At 31.1% G+C, this 16,582-nt stretch overlaps 1 protein-coding gene across 2 annotated transcripts in view; it reads right to left on the bottom strand.

The window, feature by feature from the left end:
• LOC148307521 (uncharacterized) overlaps positions 1-16,582 on the bottom strand; it is a 101,315-nt gene that overhangs the window by 78,207 nt on the left and 6,526 nt on the right. Inside the window, exon 1 of one of the 2 annotated variants that reach the window (XM_088263319.1) lies at positions 8,601-8,651. The exons of the other annotated variant lie outside the window; for it this stretch is intronic. The gene's annotated coding sequence lies outside the window, so the exon portion shown is untranslated. Of the gene's footprint in view, positions 1-8,600; positions 8,652-16,582 lie in introns of those variants that run through there. 2 annotated transcript variants of the gene reach the window in all.

Genomic DNA, 16,582 nt, shown 5'->3' with positions numbered 1-16,582 from the left:
TTTTAACATACTATTAGCTTATGTTTTTATATGCCTATTTACTAGGCTAGTTTATTGTTTTATATTTTTAATTTTGCCCCGTGTTTTCATATTTGTTTTTCAGTCTTATTAACCTCAACCCCATGTCTCAAAATAAGTAATGGAAATTACTCATCGGGAATATTATACGAATATATGTGACTTACGTATGTTATTCGTTTAAAAAATATATATAATATGTAGGTAGGTACAACATACAATACTATTTTGTCATTTGAAACGCATACGTGTTTGGTATATAAAATCGCGATAATTAAACACTACGTATGGCAAGGAAGTATGTCAGAGGAGATAAAAAAAAGACGAAGAATTCAAGTATTATTTGTGGAAAATGGAAAATCGACCTTACTTAGCGCCGGTTCGTTTAACGCTTCATATTGGCACGCATTATCCGAACTAAGCGGGGTATTACTATATCATTTCCCTTCGGGTGTGTCTAGACGCTAGGCCCGAGACAGTCGATATGTCAGGACCAAATGACTTATTGCTTGTGGCGTATGCAAATAAATTTGTTGAACATTATCGTGTCTGCTTACGAGTGTGGCCAATTATATGCTAATATGCAGAACAACAGCCGACTATTGTGAAACATCCGGATAGTGTAGGATTCACAATAGGCCGTGTTTTCCGTGACAGCGGTGACAATGGGAAGAGATTGACGTAGAATGGTGGGGAGGTGATGGACGGTGACGAATAAGAAGAGATTATCACGAAATATCAACAAGAAAAAAGTGTTTTCACAAGATAAAATAGTACTGTATCTATTATATATTTAAATATATATTTATATATATATATTTATATATATATATATATATGTATATATATATATATATATATATATATATATATATATATATATATATATATATATATATATATATATATATATATATATATATATATATATATATATATATATATATATATATATATATATATATATATATATATATATATATATATATATATATATATATATATATATATATATATATATATATATATATATATATATATATATATATATATATATATATATATATACCTATAAATCATTCATATTTCATACCAATGTTCCCTTTGTGCCCATTTTCTTTTCAAGTGTTTAAGTACCTACCGCGATTTTTCATAAAACAAGCGATTTTTGAAAAAATCTCGGTAGGTACTAAAATACTTGGATACTTTTGCCTAACGTCATATAGCCATAAAACAAGTGATTCTAATATTTTTGAATTTCAATTCGAAAAGCGGATCCTATACGATCCTACGCCTTATCTTTTCATTCCTAACAAAGTCAAACCACCGCACCGCACGCCTTAAATTCTCCGCAGACACGTATTCTCAAAGCATCGAAGTATAAAAAATAAGCAAAGTATAAAATAAACATTCTTATGTATGTAGTTTATTTCTTCTACTTTTTGACATTTTTCCACGTAGAAATTCACGTGTATCGCATCGTGTACACGTGTGTCCGAATTACAACCTACAAAAAGATGAATGAAGTGAAAGTACAGTATATATAAAACCTAATTTTATACTTTATACTATTAAATCGTCTTTACATTTGAATTCTTTAATTTTCCTCAACTTTCCAAACATTTTTTTGTTGTTTGTTCAACATTTTTGTATTCAGTCACCGCTATTTCGAAACGATTACTAAACACAAGTATGTAATTAGTGTACGTCTTTTTATAACGAACAAATGGCTTCTTACTAATCCAGACGAATCAGACATGAACCTCAAAATATATTTAAAAATAATAATTTTGGAAAGTGTCCTCACAAAAGTCCCATCAAGTGTCTAGGAACACATTTGAGGATTTTTTTAGATGGGAGTTGCATTTTTCTTTGATATTGCTTTTTATATACAAGATTTGTGGATACAACATTTTGAGTGTGTCCAAATACTTGTTCACAAAATCTGGATTATCTCCAATTACAGGAGTTATTTTCATATTATTTTTTGACATCTCATCAAAGATGAAGAAGAATATGGAAGTCTGGGCATTTACGGGGCTGACGACCGTCATAGGCTGGTTTAAGTGATCACTTTACACACGTGTAACATTCACCAATTCTACCCATTATTGACAACCACACTACTCAAATTCTTGGAAGTTCTATATATATATGAACCAATTTAGAAACCTTGTTCATGAATCACTAGAACTTCACTAGAGACATCTACTAAATGCCCAGACTTCCATATTCTTCTTCATCTTTGATGAGATAAAATAAAATAAAATAAAATAAAAATAGATATATAGATCTTGTTTCTTCTAATCTTAATTTCTTCTAACTTGAAAAAAAAGATGTTTTATTTTGTTCTGTGTTGGGAACAGGAGGGATATTAAAAGCTGTCCTACAGCATTCCCAGATCTGATACAGAAGCATCTAGGCTTCCTGACAGACCTTCTCTTGCAAAGCAATTTTTTATTGTCAATATTATTAATATTTAAAGCATTTAATTTGTGGTAAGTCATTTTACTTATTTATTTTTTTACAAAAAAAAATGTAATATTAGTATATAACCACTCACCGCGATTTTTATATGATATCTGATTATTTTTTAAGTTGCGAAATTTTAGTTTCACATTTTCAACAGGAGGGATAATCTATCCAATGTGACGGCCAATCAGGAACTTGTCAGCATTTGCTCATTGCTGGGAGGAAACCACGTAAAACTCCTCAGGAGAAGCCGGACTGTTGACTGTCGTTAACAGGCTTTCTTTGATATATGAACAAATCAATTTATTGTTAAATGAAACAAAAGATATGATAGAATAAAAAAAACACTTATTTTCTAGTTTTTCCCACGTGAATTTTATTTGATCAGTAACCAAGTTTCATCGTAACCGACGTCATCATACTGGTCGGTTACGACGAAACCCGGTTGCTGTTCAAATAAAATTTACATGGAAAAAACTACAAAATAGTTGTTTTTTTATTCTATAAAATGCAGTACAACAAAGAAATGTCAGTACAAAATTTAAATCTAATGTAATACAAGACAAATAGGAGAATTATTTATTTCATTTTTTAATATCAATCAAATATTGATGCTGTAAACCGTCTCTGATTCACTGCCGAGATGATAAATCGTAAGAAAAAAATCATTGGAATTTGGACAACTTTTTTTTATTCAAATTCTTACCGTGAATAATTTCGACAAGCCACTTTCTCTATATTATTCACTTATGCGACAAGGAACAGTGGTTTCAAAGATATTTTAACATATTCATCAATTGAGATTGATTGGTACAGCGATCTCTTGTGAGTATTTAGTCCGTTGCACAATACGGCAGATACAGCCCTGCCCACACTGTTCGATGACAAAAACACACTTATAACTTATTCAAGGTCTTGTGACCACGCATTCTGGCATTTAGTTAACTCTCGAATGGGCATGAGGGTATTTTTAACACCAAATAATGATTAGTTTAAATATGTATTTAATTTTTTATTTGCTTGTGTCTAAATATACTGTTATTTTATTATTATTAGTACCAGGATTTATTTTCCAAGTAACGCGGTGGAAAGGCGTTCTGGCACCTTTTCCCACGGATATATAATACAATATTTTAAATTTTCCAAATCAATTAGACAAAACAATGTTTGTGCTTACGTAATTACATTATATATTTACATAATTCATCAAAATAGTAAAATATGTTATTGGAATGTATATATATATATATATATATATATATATATATATATATATATATATATATATATATATATATATATATATATATATATATATATATATATAAATATATATATGTATATATATATATATATATATATATATATTATATATATATATATATATATATATATATATATATATATATATATATATATATATATATATATATTGATATGTATATATACATACATACATTATCAGTTCTAAAATTACATTATTATTTATTAGGATTAGCGATGTTACAGTAAATTTTAATAAACGTTTCACTGAATTTTTTTTTTCGAAGTAGAAAAATGGAAAACTTAAAATATAATAAAATAAACGATTATTTGATTGCTAATGTGTGCCCTTTGTTCTTTTTGTCGCCAGCTTCTGTGCATGTATTTTTATGTTTGATCTGACGTTGGAGCATGCGATATATATCCATGAGAAAAACATTTATTTCCCAAGTCCAAGTCGAACCCATCGAAGATGGAATATATTACTGTTTTGGTGAAACTAAATAACTCATACTCGATAGTAAAAACATAAGGCGTTGCAAAGTCCTATGGCAAAATTTGCATGTTGAAAAATCATTAATGGTGAACACTCATTTTTAAGACAAAAAAGAGGTAGCAAAACCTATTAGAATGTAGATCTAGATACTAAAATATTCAACCGGTTTCAAATCTGAATTATTTAATCGCGAAGGTCATGGAAACTGCGGACGTGAGTGGATTCATAAAAACAACAACATTTGCTTCTTGTTTATACTTCAGAAAACAATTGTTTATGTTTCCTCTCATTTTAACTTCGTTTTAAAAAATAATAATGAAAATTTTGACGAATATATATTTATTTATTGTAACTGCAGACCGTTGGTAGAATATTATTTTTGACATCTCATCAATGATGAAGAATAGGAATCAAAATGATTACAAGAGATGAAAAAAAGCTTTTTATTTAGCAGAAACTCTTATATTACTACGTGAGATCCGAATCCTGGATTATTATCACATACATGAGAAACGCCAGAAAATATCATTTTAATTTTTATTATTTTAGCTTTTTATTTGACCAGTTAGTTGGTTGAATTACATATTGAATCTTTGGGTAATATATCCAAAATTAAACACGGTTATTGAATTTAGTTCTATTTTAATTTGCATATATATGCTAATATTTGACGCATTTCGTCTTATTAAGACATTATCTGGTTTGTTTGATAATGTCCTAATAAGACGAAACGCGTCACGTATTATCAAATATATGTAAATAAAAGTAGAATTCAATCCAATAACCGTGATTAGTTTTGGATATATTACACAAAGATTCAATATGGATTCTACCAACTAACTGGTCAAATAATAAACTAAAATAATAAAAATAAAAATGATATTTTCTGGCGTTTCTCAAGCAGAAGAATTGAATATCGAATTTTCTCGTTTAGTTTAAATACATCTGAGTATTGATCTTCATACATCTTGTGAGAACGAAGTTCATAAAGAAAACCATTAAATAAATAAAGACAAGGGTTCTTGGTATGTGAAAGTAGCACTTAAACGTTTATTTAAGTGCTAACACAGCTCTCGAAGCACGGAACTTAACGATAATATTATTATTTGCGAAAGGAGAAGCAGACTTCAATTCGATGTTTAAGGCAAATCTTTCGAGAGGCATTGGGCATTCCAGAATCGTCTTCACTGTTTTTAAAAGAATAACCCGCAAAGCTTCTATTAGAGACTTGTCTGTAGGTAGGATAGTAAGGATAGAGAAGGTAAATGGGAAAAATACATCACATACCCAGACCAATTGAAAAAAAATATTTCTTGAATTTTCTTGAATTTCTGTCTTCCCCATCTGACTATATCCTCCGTACTAAACATATTCCCAATTTTCGTGTTTCTTATTCGGCGGTCTCTTAACGTGTTTCCGGTAATGTACCTCAATGCTCTAATTCATTCTTTACCATTCCATCTTTAGGTCTACAGTTGACCTGATGGCGGAGTAATTATTCCGAAAGTGGTAATCATAAAGTGGTCTTTTTAAGTGGTATTATACATATATGAATGATGAATGATAAGGAGAGTGATAACAATATTCTGTTTCATATTATTTTTTGACATCTCATCAAAGATGAAGAAGAATATGGAAATCTGGGCATTTACGGGGCTGACGACCATCTTAGGCTGGTTTAAGTGATCACTTTAGACACTTGTAACATTCACCAATTCTACCCATTATTGACAACCACAGTACTCAAATTCACTAGATTTCGTGAACAAGTATTTGGACGTTGTAAATATTCTGTTTATTCAATATTTACACTATCATTGATGCTTCGATTGATGATACTCAGTGGCGTGCACAGATAATTCATTAGGGTAGGCAGTAAAAGTAGGTTGTAAGGTAAGCTGGTACTGCTAAGTAAGGTAGGGTTAGTAATGGTTGCGTTTTTATGTCAGTATTTTTATGTCAGGTAAGTTATGATAGGCACTGCTTTTCTGCCTGTATGAAAGGCACGCCCCTGGTGATATTAATGTTAATGGTTTGTGATAGCAAAAATATGAAACATATTTATGCCCGTGATTCGATATTTTCGAGATAATGAGAAAACATTGTATCTATTTAATTATGTTATAGATCAGTTGGTTTTGTTGAAAAAAAATGAGCAAATGAATGTATTTGTATAATTTATATTTGAAGCACTAACTTTGTGATTTTCCATTTTATAATTAAAATGTAACTTTGTTTTAAAATCACTTTAAATATTTTATTATACTTAATTATAATGTCTACTGGTTTCGGAGCTAACCGCTTCTTTATCAAGACTAGATAATATCATAAAATTAAAATAAAACTTTGTTTTAAAATCACTATAAATATTTTATTATACTTAATTATAATGTCTACTGGTTTCGAAGCTAACCGCTTCTTTATCAAGACTAGATAATATCATATAATTAAAATAAAACTTTGTTTTAAAATCACTATAAATATTTTATTATAACTTGATTATAATGTCTACCGGTTTCGAAGCTAACCGCTTCTTTATCAAGACTGTATTTGTGTGCGAAATATTATATATTTTAAATTAATAAAATATTCAAATTAATCTACAAAAACATTTTAATCGTTCACCCGCCTCCATAATGTCGCGAAAAGGCGGACTGGTAATGAAATATTATATTTGACTGTCTGACATTTCCAACGTTAAAATATTGATCACATAGCGCTTTTTAAGATAATGCTTTCAATCCAGCATATATTATACATCAAAATAGAGGAAGACTGAAATACACTTGGCGTTATAAAGAAGTTGAATTATTTGGGCGTGGACGATTTAGGAGTCGGAATAATAGGCTTGTATAAGGTATGAGGAGATTGATGAATATTTTAGAGGCGAAGAATGTATGCAAGACTGTGAAAAACAGATGAAAGAAAGTAGTCAATTAGATATTCATAGATAGATGGTCATACAATATTTTTTATTTTCTTTATTTGATACATAATTTTTCTTATAAAATATAATACCAACTTAGAGGCGAAGATTGTTATCAAAGATATATTGGTATGGCGTTCTATTCTTATTCATTAAGGTATGCATGACGAAATGCATAAACGTGGAAAAGGCGAAGAGTGTTTGCAAAGACAGAATGGTGTGGCGTTCTATTATCTCTGCCTACGCCTGCGGGAAGCGGCTTGATGGTTAGTTAGTTATTCATTAGTAGTAATAATGATTTCACTCGCTTTTATACAACATACATATGAAACAATCAAGTATTTTTTTAAAACAAAAATGTTCCCGGAACTCACTTCATGTCAAGCTTTTTACTAAAAAAATATATTGTTATATCTTTTAAGTATTACTTACAATACTATATTATGACGAATTTTATAAATAAAGATTATAATTACGTTAGCACAGACAATTTAAAAGACAAATTAAATATTTTGAACAATAAAAATAAACATCTCGCTCACTCCTTTCAAGAACGTCATAAATCGAAAAACTTGATTTTTCAGGAGAACGTTTTAAAAGTTTAAAAATATAATACAATTTTTTTAAAAATAAATATCAAGACACTTATTGAACTTTTTACTGTGCAACAGTTCTTTTTAGGTAAACTGAAGGTTTTTTCTCCGTTCGAAAAATATTTAGCATATTTAAAAAAAATTAAACAAAACCTTTTCTTCAAAATGCAAAAACAACACTTTCTGCCCTGTAGCGGGTAAATATTAAGTTAAAAATATGCCACATTTGCTGGGATATAGTACATTTTCTAGACATTCCGAAAACATGCACAACTGAAAATTGTCGATTTTTGATTTATGACGTTCTTGAAAGGAGTGAGCGATCTGTGAAAAAGGATGCTGGAACGCCGTTTCACCGTGTTACACGCGATACAGTTTATTTATTATTTATTTTTATTATTTTTTAAATTATGTTTTTTTTTTGTATATCATTATGTTGTTGACTCCTGAATTAAATAAGTCTGGTTTGGTTTTTTTCTCAAAATAATATAGCAATATGATCCTTTCAATATTCAAAACATAAATAACTCGACACTGGCTAGAACACCCAAGAAGCGTGAAAAGCCATTAAAAAGAAGAAGAAAAGATTCCTGAATTAATGAATTTACGACAAAACTTGACATCGACAGCTTAATTACTACCACAAAATTGTTATGTAATGTCATAAATACGATTTATAGTGTAATTATTTTGGTATGCATAACAAACTTTATTATCAGCACACTTGATATTTAATAGTTATATTTATATAAAAGTCACTGGCCGATTAATGTACCCAATAATCGATCAAGATAATAAAATTGGCAAAATATCAAACAAGTTTGTCACGTACCTATTTTTTGTTGGGAACAAGATACTTCCGTTCTCTGCAGGTAACAGCTTTGGGTTCTTGGACCAACTGTCTAATAGAACTTAGATGAATCTGTTGATGCTACTGCCCACTAACATACCATGCAAGGGATAGTCAACATTTTAACCTTCACTTTTTTACAACATTTTGAGTGTGTCCAGATACTTGTTCACAAAATCTGGATTATCTCCAATTTCAGGAGTTATTTTCATATTATTTTTTGACATCTCATCCAAGATGAAGAAGAATATGGAAGTCTGGGTATTTACGGGGCTGACGACCGTCATAGGCTGGTTTACGTGAACACTTTACACACGTGTAACATTCACCAATTCTACCCATTATTGACAACCACACTACTCAAATTCTTGGTTCTATATATATGAACCAATTTAGAAAACTTGTTCTTGAATCAATAGAACTTCACTAGAGACATCTTTTGGTGAGATGTAAAGAAGCTTTTTATTAAGCAGAAACTCTTCACTTTTTTCATTAAATAGTTCGGTAGTCACTTTGTATAATAGTAATTAATTTAAATTTTACTTAAAACATTTTAAATGTGTCCAAATACTTTTTCGCAAATCTGGATTATCTCCGATTAGGAGTTATTTTCCTGATTGGAGATAATCCCGATTGTGAACAAGTATTTGGACACACTCAAAATGCTGTAAATAAACTGGTGAAATTATAAGCTAAAATAATATAATGTAAATAACATTTTATAGCGTTTCTCATATATGTCATATATCAAGGATTCGGACCTCACATACTAATTAAAGAGTTTCTGCTCAATACTAATCTCATTTACTACTACATATTTTATTTTACACCCAGATCTAAATTCATCTCTCATTCGGATTTGTCAACAAACCAAACGAATTTGGATCAGCAAACCGCAGACCATAGGAGAGGTCACATCGCTCACTTCTTTCAAGAACGTCATAAATCAAAAATCGTCAATTTTCAGTTATGCATGTTTTCAAAATGCCCAGAAAATGTACTATATCCCAGCAAAAGAGGCATATTTTTAACTTAATATTTACCTGCTATAGGGCAGAAAATGTTGTTTTTGCATTTTGAAGAAAAGGTATTGTTTAATTATTATTTTTTTTAAAACTAAATATTTTTTAAATGGAGAAAAAACCTTCAGGTTTTGCCTAAAAAGATCTGTTGCACAGTAAAAAGTTCAAAAAGTGGATTGATATTTATTTTTAATACATTGTGTTATGTTTTTAAACTTTAAAAACATTCTCACGAAAAATCTAGTTTTTTTATTTATGACGTTCTTGAAAGGAGTGAGCGACATGTCTGTTAACGTCCGATTTTCAAAAAAAGTGTACATTAAATAATTGTTTTGTTTTTCAGAAAATACATAGAAATAAAAATAAACCTTTAACTTTCAACTCTTTTCTTTTCAAAACCATAAATCATATTTATTTCGATGAAATAAATATATGGTTTATAAGGCAAGGCCTTGTGAAGCTGTGAACGTTTCACTTTTCAATGGTTTAGGTCCTCTGGTACAGGTAGAATAAATATGGAGAGATAATAATCTGTTTTCACTTTTTTATACGAAGGCGAGTGTAGAGGATTCAGTGTTCCTGTTACAAACAGGTTTCGTGCTTAGCGCGCGTCTCGATCTAAAGTATGAACCGACTTTGTAATGAGAAATTTCTTTTGTTGACTCATTCCCACAATCAAAGTGCATGCAGACGCATATTTCTAACATTAAGTGCATCCTATCTTTATATTTTCAGACATATCTTCCACCATAAACTCTTTTATTTATTGTTTCAGCATTCACTTTGTGGTACGACATAATTAAATTATGATTAAAACACTTAAATATAAAAACCATAGCTTTATTTTACTAAAAATTAGTTTCTCACGAAAAAAAATTAATTGCTTTGAAATTTTTACTGAACGTTGCATTCGAATACGCGCATGTTTTTATAAATACTTGTGACAAGTAAAAACATATTTATTTTAAATAGCATTTTTATCCTTATAGCAGCGCCGTCTGTTGAACGCATTAGCGACGCTGATTTCGATTCCATTGTTGTTTGATACATTCTTTATATAAATACATATACATATGTTTTATGTCAAATAAATACTGGAATCAAATTAAATTGATTTTTTCACTGTAATACTTGAAAAGAAAATGGGCACAAAGGGAACATTGGTATGAAATATAAATGATTTTTAAGTTTAAATGAAAATTAGTTGGTAAAAAAGAATTAAGCATTAGTGAAAATTAAGATGTATATAGTTTGAGAATAAAATTTTAAAAGTTGAATATTTCAAATAACACAACAAAAATCATCTTCACAATTCGTTTGACAATTCGCAACACACAGAATTATGTTGTGTTGAAATCGTAGAGTACAAGAGACTTGCAAAATTGACTTTTCTAATTCAGAGGTTATGTTTAGTTATGCGTGCTATAAAAATGATATAACTCCGTTGTGTTAACTTTGATTTGCCTCATCTTTACATAAGGAAGTTAACAATGGAACGGAACAGCGAGTGGTAAGTCACTCAGTTCCGTTCCCACGAAATAACATTAACGCGTTATGTGCGAAGGTTTAAATTTAAAGCCTTTTTAACAACATTTTGAGTGAGTCCAAATATGTACTTGTTCACAACTTTCGATTATCTCCAATTATAGGAGTTATTTTTCATATTACTTTTTTATCCCTCAACATAAATGAATAAGTATTTGGATACACTCAAAATGTTAATAAATTATCTGGTCAAATTATAAGCAAAAATAAAAGATAAAATAAAAAATAATGAAAGGGATATTTTCTGGCGTTTCTTATGTATATGATTATAATCCAGGATTCGGACCTCACATACAAATATAAGATTTTTATGCTCAATAAAAAACTTCTTCATCTCACCAATAGTTGTCTATTGTGAAAATTCTATTGATTATTGTACAATGTTTCGAAATTGATTCGTATAAACAGAAATTCCGAGAATTTGAGTAGTTTGGTTGTCAATTAAGGGTAGAATTTGTGATTGTTACACGTGTGAAAAGTGATCACTTAAACCAGCCTATGACGGTCGTAATCCCCGTAAATGCCCAGTCCTCCATATTCTTCTTCTCCATCTATGTTGAGATGTCAAAAAATAATATCCATAATGAGTTTGTCGTGATGGCCGATTATGTCGTATCTAACAGGCGGGTATGTATGAGGTATGAGGAGATGCATTAATGTGGAAGAGGTGAAATTTTTGTAAGAAAGATTTGTGTAGCGTTTTATGCTCTCTGCCTACCCTAGTGGTTAAGCGGTGCGACGGTTAGTTAGCAAGTGTAGATAGTTAGTAAGTGTAATAGCTTTACTTTTATAATAGACTAATTGTACCCGCCCATGCGTTGCATGGCTTAGTGTGGTAAAATGGAAAAGACAAAATATGTAGGTACAGCAATTAGACAAAACAATGTTTGTGCTTACGTAATTACGATATATCTTTATATAATTCATAAAAATGATAAAATATGGTATTGTAATGAATATTTAAATGATATTTGAATACAAATCTTGACATGAAGTGATTTCCGGGATCTGTATAAAAGTGAGTCAAGTTATTTTTCAGATAAGGTTCATTTATGATCGAAATATGTAATATATCTACGTACATATGTTCTTGAATATTCTTCGACTATAGTTCAGAGAAGACTTCTAGCACTAATCTAAATAATCACTACTAACCCAACTACCCATTTAGCAAATAGGTTAATAAGTGAACAATTTTCAAGGTCGTATTTGAATTACCTTTTCATGTCTAACTCTTCATAGTCTATTGAGACCAGAGTATAGTGAATGCACTGACATACTCCTATTGAACTGTTACGCTTGCATTCTCTTTATACTCCTCGTACTTATGCACTCCCGATCAACCGCTATGAGCAGAGAGATCTTAGTCGATTCCAAGCGAAGTAATCGCTTTAACTACGAAGTGTTGGCACTCATAAAATAATTATTTAGGCATGATACTGGACGCTAAATTGATCTTTGACAATCATATGAACTTCATAGTCTCCAAAGCCAACCGCACGTTAGGTTTTATTTTTGGATAAGAACATGCAAGCCTTTTCGAGATATCAATACTATAAAAACCCTGTATTATGCTTATATTAGAACATTAAGAGCATCCTTGAATATGGATACCAGGTGTGGAATCCTAGTTATGAAATCTATAAACGAATAAATGTCGGTTAATGGTCCCTTGGTTAGTGTCGCGAACTCTCGAGTCAGAGTTTCTAGGTTTAAGGAGCCGCTAAGGCTCACAAAAATAGTATGAAATAGGAGTATTTTTGTAAATAATAACATTTAAGAAGTATTTTTGAAGTCATTCATTCCATAGTCCTACATTTATGTGGAAAAAACTATATTGTTATTTTATCATATAAAATGCAGTTCCACAAAGATGTGTTAGTACAAAACTTAAATCCAATAAAAAGTAAATGTAGTAAATGGACGAAGAAGGCAAAAAGAGAACTGCATTAGAAGGAGTATTTTCATCTTGAAGTCTTCACCGACGTGGAAGAGATCAATAACCGAGAAGATACGGTCGACCAGGGAGGCTATCTTCATCTCTTCTTCACCAGGGACGCCGTCTTCGATCTCCCATTGTTTTCATTTAAGCGGTTTATAACATACTCTTATCATCGTTCGACTTGTATCCGGTCTCCATTCAACATGTGTAATTATAGGCCTAGTATTAATTTATTCTTATCCTCCGTGGCGTAATGATTAGCGTGTTTAGCGAGGTCCTAGGTACGATTCCCAGGCGGGGCGGGGAATAAATAATAGTGATTTAACGCTATAATATTTTGTTTTGAATATTGAAAGCATTGAATAGCAGGTAATAAATTAAACCCTGAAGAGGGCAACAGGTCGTTGCCGAAACTAGTTGGTTAGTAAAAATGTGAGTGGATCAGAACACAAAGTATTTTTATCTCTCGAAATAATATACTATATTATTTATTTAATATTACCATGGACTGAAGCGCACGAGTGATCATCTTGCCTTCGTGTAAGTATCGATCAAGATAAGACTGCATAAATACGATGCAGTGCCCTATGCACCATTGGGTGCGAATAATGGTTAGAAGAGAAAGATATTTAAAAACTAATCATCATAAAAAATATGGAGGGTAAACAAATATTTTGATAAATAAAGTTACCTATATTATTTTATTGACATCTCAACATAGATCAAGAAGAGTATGGAATTCTGGGCATTAACGGGGCTTCATTTGCCCATACTTCCATATTCTTCTTCATCTATGTTGAGATGTTAAAAAATGCATATAAAAAGAATAACTCCTATAATTGGAGATAATCCCGATTTGTGAACAAGTATCTGGACATCTTAAAATGTTGTAAATAAAGAAAGTTAATGATAAAACGAACAAAAATGATAATTTTTCTTGACATGTTTGCTTAGCTAAGTACATTGTAAACCCACGAGGCAGCATATAAGCCCTGTCACACATACACACATTACCTCGACAATTTGACCGCAATCTGGTTTACTTAGTAAATTTACAAGAATTTATGTATATACTTAATGTTTTTTTATGTTTTTTTTTTAATGTTTATTACATAGTTGTCTTAGAATATTCTCCTTGCCTATTATGTACAAAGATTTATAGCATATTTAGTTTATATGTCCGTCTCCGTAGTGTAATGGTCAGCACGCTCGGCCGTTCTGGAGGTCCCCGGTTCGATTCCCAGGGGGGTCAAATGAATTTAAGTGATTTTTACACTGTAATATTTATTCAGTATTACCCTGGACTGGTACCTGAAGCGGAGGGCTGATCACCTTTTCTTCGTGTGTTAACAAGATTACACTGTGTTTGTATAATGCAGTGCCCTATGCACCATTGGGGTGCGGATAAGGGCTAAATAGTTTTTATGTCTTAAAAATTATATTGGATGTGTTTAGTTCGTAATAAATAATAATAAAATGAATAAGGTTGATCCCTAAAAACAGTATTTCATTTATTTTTATATTCTACGTAATCTATCTTAATTTCTGTTTTTTTTTTGTAAAAGGCAGAAATGCCGTAAATAAATAAACACTAAATATACAACAATACAACAGACACAATGAATTCAATATACTAAATTAATCACGATTTGTCACATGGCTAATTTATTGGTCTTATTCGTCTTGTCATATTTTCTAAACAACTACTACTACTATAACCATCACGCCATTTCCCCTGCAGGGGTAGGCAGAAAGGATTGAACGCCACACTCTTCTGTCCTGACATACACTCCTCGCCTTCTTCACATCCAAACATCTAGTCATACATCCCTCACACCTTTCAAGAACCTCATAAATCAAAAATCGTCAATAAATCAAAAATATATAACACTCTCCTTGTCATTCACCAAAGTGAAGAAATCGCTCACTCTTTTCAACAACATCATAGATCAAAAAACTTGATTTTCAGGAGAACGTTTTTAAAGTTTAAAAATATAATACAATGTATTAAAAATAAATATCAAGCCACCTATTGAACTTTTTATTGTGCAACAGATCTTTTTAGGTAAAACCTGAAGGTTTTTTCTCCATTTGAAAAATATTAAGTTTATTTTTTAAAAAAAATTAAACAATACCTTTTCTTCAAAATGCAAAAACAACACTTTCTGCCTTATAGCGGGCAAATATTAAGTTAAAAATATGCCTCTTTTGCTGGGATATAGTACATTTTCTGGGCATTCCGAAAACACGCACAACTGAAAATTGACGATTTTTGATTTATGACGTTCTTGAAAGGTGTGAGCGATATGCCCTCCGGTTCTGATTGATCTGATCGTGCCAAGTTTTTTTCGGCCGTCTTCGTTCTATTTTCCCGCTTTTCTAAACAAGACACCACTAAATCCGATAGATCTTTATGTCCTATTGTGTCATCAATTTTTGTCAGCTGAATACTTTCTATGAGTGAATGCCACCTGAGAGCATCAACCCCTCATGTGTCTTCTTCCAACCCCGAGGATTCCGGCGCCCCGGAAGGCCGCTGACGACCATTCACCAACTATACTTAGCGGAACTTCGAGACGCCAGACTGACCTGGGAGGAAGCCAAGGAGATGGCGCGTGACAGAGTGACTTGGAGACGTCTCGTGTTGGCCATATTGCTCACTCCTTTCAAGAACGTCATAAATCAAAAAACATGATTTTTCAGGAGAACATTTTTAAAGTTTAAAAATATAAAACAATGTGTTAAAAATAAATATTAAGCCACTTGTTAAACTTTTTTACTGTACAACATATCTTTTAAGGCTAAACCTGAAGGATTTTTCTCTATTTGAAAAATAGCTAGTTTATTTTTAAAAAAATATTAAACAATACCTTTTCTTCAAAATGCAAAAACAACACTTCCTGCCCTGTAGAGGGTAAATATTAAGTTATAAATATGGCTCTTTTGCTGGGATATAGTACATTTTCTGGGCATTCCGAAAACATGCACAACTGAAAATTGACGATTTTTGATTTATTACGTTCTTGAAAGGAGTGAGCGATATACCCCCTTATGGAGTGAACATGGAAAGAAGAAGAAGAAGAATACCTTCTTTTGCACACTCTGTTTTCAATTTAAATCTTTCTTTTTTTACTCTGTTGCGAGATTAGCATTTAGTCTACGCTAATCAAATCTGTTATGTGCGTGTTGCTGGCTGTGCGTGATTCGCCCGCAGAAATGAGTTGAATACTCTGTGCGAAAGTGCATTAGAAACTGGTGTAGAGATATATATGAAATAATTATTTATTATTAGCGGTCAGGTTTGCGATCTGACGTTTCGAGGAATATTAGTGTAATTACCAAACTAGGGAAACTTGCTTCAAAATCTAGGTCTGCGTATCGATAAAAGTGTAATTTGTTTATTTATACAGCGCCAGCACTCTAATCCGAACGCTCCGTAATCCGAACGCGCTATA

This window comes from Brachycentrus maculatus, unplaced genomic scaffold (genome assembly GCF_059751285.1).
Source record: "Brachycentrus maculatus isolate JH-2025_06_01 unplaced genomic scaffold, ASM5975128v1 h1tg000198l, whole genome shotgun sequence".
Lineage (NCBI taxonomy): Eukaryota > Metazoa > Arthropoda > Insecta > Trichoptera > Brachycentridae > Brachycentrus > Brachycentrus maculatus.
Note: the sequence above shows the minus strand (reverse complement) of the source record. Positions and strands in the feature narration are given on the sequence as shown.